Here is an 8,641-nt window from a genome sequence, read left to right on the forward strand (position 1 = left end):
CAACCTGCTTATGTTAATTTGTTACATATTCATTCACACTTGGTATAGGGTGAAAGCGCAGAGGATGGCAGAAGTCTCTGGTGCTGTGTCAGTGTCGGCTATTCCAGATCAACACTGCGGTTTTCTTCCACGCTGCAAACTGTCGGGTCTCCCCTCGCGACACTTTGCACTTGAGCAAAGGAATCCCGGGGGATTTGACCTTCAGGGGGGAAAGGTTCACTGGGTCTTGTCGATGACTGAGAGGTGAAGGGGAGCAGACTGACACGATGAGGTGACGCTCGAAAACGTCAACATTTCTCTTTTATTTCTCTCAAAAGAGTCCCAACCAAGGACGACTGTAAACGTACAACACTCGATATTCACCGCTGCCGTCCTTCCTCTTAGCTCGTCCGATGACCACGTGTCTCAGCTGCTTCAGCTACTTGACTTGCTCAGTGACCCGGACTGAGATAATGTGACTGCGGAGGTCTCTCAGGCGACAGTGAAGCTGAATCTGCAATGTGAATAGTACAGCGGAGGTCATGACCTTGGTAATATTTACCAAAAATTCTCACAGGTTAATGATGAGCACAAGAGACACTAATGAAACTGTTGAATGCGAGTATTTGGTGTATGCTCAATATGAGCACAATGTTCTTTCAAGCTTCTTCTTCTTTTAATGGTTTAATGTCCTGAAGTGCATGGGGTCTCTCCTGGAATGTTCTTAAACCAATATGGACCCTCAATAACAAAGATACAAATGTACGGATCCAATTTTGGATTGATTCATGTCGAAGCGTAGTCGTATGTATTGGTCAGCGAGCATTCATCCCAGCATCCGGCCCCTTGCTGCTGTTCCACCCGAGCGGATTCACATGACTCCATGGCCCCCTGCCCTGTGGTCCGTTTTTAATGTCGTACATTCACATTGTCGTGCGCTCAACAAACAAAACTGGCGGGCAGCAGGTCACAAATTGGACTGTGGCTTTGTGGGCAAATGAGGATCATGTCCTTTTGGAGAGGATTTACCTACAACTTCAACCTCTTTTGTATGAACAAACAAACAGTAACAACCTCACAGGGTGAGCTCGAAAGAGAGAAACACTGACGTCCCAGAGAAATGGATCAGTTACTGCGGAATCCAAGTGCTGTCAAATGAGAGAAATATTCACAACAACATAAAAGAATTGACTAAAACAATAGTGGCTGCGGAGTCACTGTTGACCATGTAGTCGGCCGTGCCTGTGTGCCCATTTGTATATGTCATTTCCCTTTCCATGTCGTCTTTATTGATTTGGATTCGTCCATTACAGGACAACAAGTGTCACTAGAACCTCACTCTGTGTCTGTTCCCCTCTTTTTCCTCACGTCGGTGTGTGTTGTGGAAAAGTCTAACACGATAAGTCTAAAAGAGAAAAGAGGGACGTCCCCAAATCAATGTCAGACTGTAAGATGTGTTTTGATTGAAAACATAAGAACAAATAGGTGACACGTTTCTTTTTACTGTTGGGCCCTTTCATTCGAAACATCTTAAGAATTCACACAAGGAATTGATGAACATGATGAAATGTTCTCTGTAGACAAAGGAAAGCTCTGCTCCCAATGTTTGATTTGTTGTTACCATGGCAGTGTTGTGAAATACCATGCGTGGCCAAAACAAAAACTGACCCTGCACAGTCTTCTTTCAGCTTTGTGGCTCCTGGCCGAGGAGCAGACTCACGGCTGGGGTCAGAGCAGGGAGGCACAGACACACACACACACACACACACACACACACACACGCACACAGCCCGACTTGCACTAAAGGCCGCTGCTGCTGCTGCTGCTGCTGCTGCCGGGGGGACACTTACCTGGTAAAGGTTTGTGTCCCCCGGGGCCGATGCCATTCTTGTGTGAAAAGAGCACGTCATAGTCCGGTCATTCACCTGCATGTCGTGACACAGGTTGTAAATAGTAGAACGAATGGAGGCAGTCATTTCAAACGGAGAGTGAAATGAACCACCACGTGTGTATTGCAATCCATATAGCCTTTTTCCCCCCACTGCCTCTCACTCGGTTTCGGTGACTTCCTTGCAACGCTCATCGTCCTGCTGCCGTTGATTTCGTAAAGGCCAGTTCTGTCACATGAAGTGGCATCTTTCTGTGCACAATTTGGAGCTTACGCATTGTGTTACCTTAGCCGGACGTGGCCAGACTAATACTCGAATGCATATTAGTCGGATGGGACCAGTCGGTTCATTTTTCGATTTTGCAAGAGACGTAGCCAACGGACGCGGGTCAAAAGGCCTCCGGACGCGACCGCACAGACCCGGCAAGCGGTGGGAGCAGCGAATCACGTGACGTCTGTCGCGCGACGCGAAAGTGTCAACAGACTGGAGCAGAGAGGAGATGTCTGTGATGATGGCGCCAACGTGTGTGAACCAGTTTGGATGTTTTTTTTGTGGGAGAAATGTGAAAATGAAAAAGTACTTTTGCTCAAATGCTTCTGCATCGGTGGCCTCCGATGTTTACAAGAGGCGCCTCTCTCCGCGTCACGGTACAAACCCCGCCCCTTATCGGATAATCGGTTGTGATTGGATTGGAAAAGTTTCTACCCGGGGGGGGGGAAATAACTTTCCAATGGAGGGGATCCACAACCGAGTCTGGCAGAGCAAATGAAATGAGCTCTCAGAAATCATCTGGGTCCCAGGCTGGTGATTCCTAAATGAAGTGTGTATCTTAACTGCGTGTAAAAACCTGGTTGTTACCACGGGCGAAAAACCTAATGCCGTGTAACTGTATGTGGCCCCCGTTAACCTCATAAAGTGCTGACAACAGCGTCTTTCAGCATTTATTTTTTCTCAGCCCGGAGCCTAATGGAAAGATGAATGTCAGAGGCCCCTGCGAGGCACGCGGTGTGCTGCCGCAGACAGGGGCGATGTTTAGGCCTCTCAGGCATTAAAGTGAAGAGAAAAAGAAGGGCCAGGGGAATGTGGGGTTCCTAACTGACACCAGGGGAGTTCAAACAGATCCAGATCTGATCCAACCTAACCTGATCTGTCTGCAGCTCCTCGCTCTGATCTCACACCGTAAACAAGGCTGCATTCTGCCGCCGCCGCCGCCGCCACCGCCGCCGCCGCCCCCGTCCAATGCAGTGTGTGTGTTGTTGACCTGCTTCATCCCTTCAGGTGTTTGATAAGGCCCTGAGAGCGTCTGATGAGAGAGCAGGGAATTAGCGGCTCACACTGTCTGGCCTATTGTGAAGTTCATTAATCACAACACCTCTCCTTATCAGTCGGCTCTCAGTGCCGGGGGGGGATTGGGGGATTTTTGAGCGGGAGTTTACAAACTAACGTCACTGTCGCAGAAACCACAAGTGTGTCTGCATAAGTCAGAGGGCATTTCTTTTTTCTGATAGTGGAAAAAATCCCACAATGCATTTTTCTGCCTTCGATGGACTAATGTCACAAGTGTCCGCGATCTCGATCTGCTGCGCGTGGATCCTATTGTGCAGGGGAAAAGCCAATGACGGATTTCAGAGGGAATCTCTGACTGCTTGTCATTTGCACATCTAAGTCCGTCAAAGCCTCATGTTAACTTTCAGAGGAACTGAATAACTTCAATCGAAAGTGCATTAATGGCTAATACGAGGCCTTGAATACGGCAATCAAGATAAATTCAAATATACACCTGGGCCACTGCCTGCTGCTGTCTCTACCTTTCCTTTGACTGCCACGAGGCGGAACCGGCAGCGTTTGGTCGCCTGAGGGTCCAGGGCCCCGGGACAGCTGCCTGCTTTGCATGATTGCCAATCCTGCCTCAATTGTCCTGACAAGATAACCAGCAGTTTAACATAATCATCCCAACCACTTTCTTTGGGGGGGGGGGAATGGAAAGTTGGGGCGGCTCCTTGCGTCCCAGAGAACGACGTGTGCACAGTGACACGCCGCCAGTTGGAAAAATGGGTATCATCTGGTGAGGAAGACTCTTCTCACCGCTACACCGCTGCAACCTCTACGCCATTTGCGGCGGCAGTTTCCTTCTCCCTTCCAACCTCCTCCTCGGCCCTCCGGGTCAGAGATTTGTCCCAAAGCCATACCAACTGGTCTGAGTGATTTGCCAACTGTTCTGATACCTCCCATTTCATTTTTTTGATGTCCAATCAACAACACCGTCTGATCAAAGGTTCTAACTCGTCAGAGCAACGGACCACGTGACGGGACATATCAAAACTGAACGCTTCTTCTTCGAGCGGAAATGTTGCGTAGAGTTCGGGATAGCGGAATCAAAAAGGCAGCAGCGGCCATCTTGGTTGTAAACGAAAAAATGCTTCAGAGGCGCTTCTCTGTCTGTAATATGACATCCACCCCAAATTTGATACATGGCTGTAATTGACCGCGACCTGTCAGCCAGTCTGAGACAGACAGAGAAAGAGATAGAAATCTGTCAGAACGGGAGGGGGGCCAGACCCCTCTCGCGCAGTAATTGGGGTCCAATGGAGCCCGCTGTGCGCCTGGGAACACTCAAAGCTTAAGAAGTGGTTTTATACACTTGCCATTATTTATACCTCACCCACAGTTTAATCACGGAGGTCTACCTTCATAGAGTTCCTGGAAGTTCAGGCGTCGTTGTTTTTTTTTCTTCTCTCACATGGATTGTGTGGATTCTGGGACCTGGACTCCAAATAAAGTTCATGAGCACAATTTGTAATGCCACAGCATAGGGTTTGAATACTTTCATGAAATGAGAGAATCCAATACATTTGCAAAACTTAATGAAAACATGTTCTCACTCTGTCACGATTGGGTTATTGAGTGTAGCCCGACGGGCAAGAATGGCAATTTCATATATTTCAAATTAAATCTACCACCCAAAGTGTGCAGAAAGTGACGGGGACTGAAGACTGCCAGAATCAACCGTATCTAAACATATCTCATCCCCACCGTCACCAACAGCGAGCTTTTGTACCGACACCAAACTCCGACATTGTTCCGCCGACTCTGAGTTAAGGAGGTTTATGTATGTTACTGATACGTCATCGTCTCGTGATCTTATGTAAATGAAATATAGACAACACCCGACTGAACTCAGAGATACCTTTCAGAATAGATTTGTACCTTTCTAGGCATGTTTTTCTCTGAAACTCGGCCTGGGGGCTTTTGCTCAGTGTCGTGACTTGTCCTCTGATTGATGGAGCAGCAGGAAAAGTATGTCAATTTTTTTTTCTTTTTCTCCTGGAGTCTTATATCATTAAAAATGGCAAGTTGAATCCAGTTTTGAATACTGAGGCATGAGCTCTTCCTGCAGCGATTCGCCCCGGTGCCTCGTGGACTCATCGGTGCCAAGCAAGTTCAGTGCACTCACCTTGAACTGGCTCGCTGAGCATTTGACCCTGGCCACAGCCAAGACCGAACAAAACACACAGACTGAAAAATCAGGGCTTGGTGTTTTCCTTCCTGTCAACATCTCCAAGCCTCACCCTCACTCCTCAAAACTGAATGCAGTGTATCAGCGTTAAACACTGAGGAATTGGAGAGTGTGTATTGTGTGTGTGTGTGTGTGTGTGTGTGTGTACTAAGTGTATTAGATCCTGTTGGCGATATCCCATCATGCTCCTGCTGAGCCATCGCTTGTGGAAATCCCCCTGCACAGACCTGCCAGTACCAGATCAGTGTGAGGATACTCCCTCATTCAGGCGTCAGCAGAGTTTCTCAATCGGCGCCTATTTGCGTTCGAGCATGCCGACAAGGGCAACAATCTTTTTTTATGACGGCATTTCATCTCTATAAAAACAGCGTTTATCCATTTATAGGCAAATGTACGCCAGGGCCTTCGTCGACACAGTTATCGACCTGCAACTGTCGTTGTGGGTGCAGACTGTACATTATTTTAGTGCAATAAAAGACACTGCGATATCTTGGCAAAGTGCAATAAAAACATGTTTAACCTTTAAGCTAGCGTGGGAGACAAGCGTTCAAAATGCTTTGGAGGAAATCAAAACAACAAAACAAAATGAAAAGAAAATGTCAGGGTGTGCACGCCGGGGAAATGGACTTGTTATAGCAGCAGCAAGAGTCAAGGCATCAGGAGAAGAGGTAGAAGTATCATAAACAAAAATAGCACAAAATACATAAATAAGAAATACAGGGGAAAAAACTATTTTTAAAAAAGTGCCTTGTTAAAGAATTTTAAAATGTGGAGTGGTTTGAAGTTAAAATAAGTAGTAAATAAATATGCATATATATATAATGTATATATATTGCACAAGATGACACAAGTTGTATGGTTGTGGTGGATGGTTATATCTATAGAAAGTACAGAGGGTGATAATGAATAATTAGTGTGATGAGATACAGTATGGCAGTATGACAGTAGCGCAGGTATTTTATTGTGTAATGTTGTGATGGGACGACATCAGCACAGAAACGAATCAAACTGTGAGAAGGAAAATGAGAATAATAATGGGAATAATAACGATTGCAATAGTCTGCACTTCACCTGACCCCACTGGATCCTCTCCGGCAGGGAACTTTTAATGCGCAGGCACAAATAAGGGCACCAATAAATGCTCTCCGCTGTTTACCGCAGACTCGCCTCCCCCTTATCTGTCAGGAAGCACGAACAGGAGATCCAGTGCCAAGTCAGTGGCGTTCCTCGTTGAGAGAAGGCACAGCACAATGGTAATAATTGCCGCAAGGTTTCAAAAGCATATCAAAAACCGCAAGAAAGAAAATGGTGCCCTGTCACCACTGAAAAATAAAAATAGGACACGAAAAACTTTTTGGGACTGTGTCTATTGCACAGTAGGGAGACGAATGAAAGTGTATAATGTCACCTGTGTAGTTGTCCCCTCTGCGTCATTTATACACGTAGTGCTTCATTGATTTAAAATTTGGACATTACGTTCACGTTTAAGAAGGGACTCTGTTTCCAACAAAAAATTTGCAGTTTGGTTGCATAGACACATCATTTCTCAGAGGTCGCCCTGGAAGTTAAACGAATGCCCCGCTCAGCTCTACAGTGTTGCTGCTGTGCAGCCTTTGTCGGAGTTCCTTCTTCAGATAACCGATTCATTATCGGATTCATGGAATCAGTTCCTCGGACACTGTGCTTTCTCTGGCCCTCGCAAAGAAGTTTGAGCAGCGCAATCGGAGCTCTCGCCTCTTCGAATCCCATCATGACGTGTAACGACGGAGAGATAAGGAAACCTTTCCAGTCACAGTGCAACATTAGACCTTGGCAACCTTTTGGACGAAACATCATCGCGGCGGAAGAGGAAAAGACGGATGGTGAACAGTGTAAATAACATTGCACTGCATTTCGCAACAACTGATAAGTGAGCCCTTGTGTGTGTGTGTGTGTGTGTGTGTGTGTGTGTGTGTGTGCGTGTGTGTTCATATCAGGGGTTGTACACATGGAAGGTAACACACTGTACAGCTACACTGAGAAAGTGACAGGCAAGTCTTATATTTACACATCAAACACAAGGGCGGACGGAGGGCGAACACACCTGAGATAGTGTTGCTTTTTCTATTTGGAAAGTAGGTTAGTCAACACGGCTAAAGTCATGGCTTCCATATAAATCACATGCATCGACTACAACAACAAAAAAAGACAGAACAAGAGAGCGTGAATCAACCTGTATGCGATGAATCAAAGCTCTTTTGTTTACTTCTGTTTGGTGTCTGGCAACACTTTCTGAATGAAGTGATTTATTTAAAGTCTTCGTACTCGATGGCGGCTAGAGCAAATTAAAAGAGAAGCGCCCGCCGCATATACACAGGTTTAAACCCAGAGAGAGAGAGACACGTGTTCACCCTCCTGGCATTGAGACGTGACCTGCATGCGTTGTGCTTCTCATGAGATGAACTGCGGAGATTTCTGAAGAACAGGTGAAAAAATGTCAGGCATCTCGCTCCGTCTGAAGATAAGCGGGACTGCATGCGCTCGGGGAGGACGGGCCTTGGCATGACTGCGCGGGTTCCAGGACCACTCCTGTTGTTGGTGTTGAGCCTCCTCCAAATGGCTGCTTTTCCTTCACAGATTGAAAACCAAGATAAACGGTGTCAGATGTTGCACAGTTTTTTTTTGTTCTTTTCTTGCACAAGCTCCGTGGGCCTTTGCTTCACACACTCTTCACGGGGTTACATCCGGCACACATGCTCCTTGTTAATCATGTGCAAACAGGTGATTTGATAGGGGGTCCGAACATGATATAATAACCACCTGAGCCGCTTGAAAAGGGAAATTAGACTTAACTCTTTGCTGTCGGCAAAGTGGGGCCCCACTTTAGTTTTACGACCTGAAAAAAACCTTATCTACAGTGATAAGGGCTGACAAGTGGACATAGCGTAGGAGGCCGTGGACGCAACAATTGCTGGTGTATCAGGCTAAAACAATAGTTGCTGTACAATGTCACAGAATGACTTTTTCTACAACCTTTCGTGAGCGTGCCACTCGTCATGGGGCATTGTACATCCAAAGTAAAGCTGCAACTCGCGATTATTTTCATAATCGATTAATCTGTCGATTATTTTTCCCCGATTAATCGATTGGTTGTTTGGGCCATAAAATGGCATAAAATGGTGAAAGATGTCGATCGTGTTTCCCAAAACTCCAAGAGGATGTTTTGTTTGGTCCACACACCAAAGACGTTTCAGTTTACCGTCACAGAGGAGCAAAG

This window comes from Scophthalmus maximus, chromosome 11 (genome assembly GCF_022379125.1).
Source record: "Scophthalmus maximus strain ysfricsl-2021 chromosome 11, ASM2237912v1, whole genome shotgun sequence".
Taxonomy (NCBI): Eukaryota; Metazoa; Chordata; class Actinopteri; order Pleuronectiformes; family Scophthalmidae; genus Scophthalmus; species Scophthalmus maximus.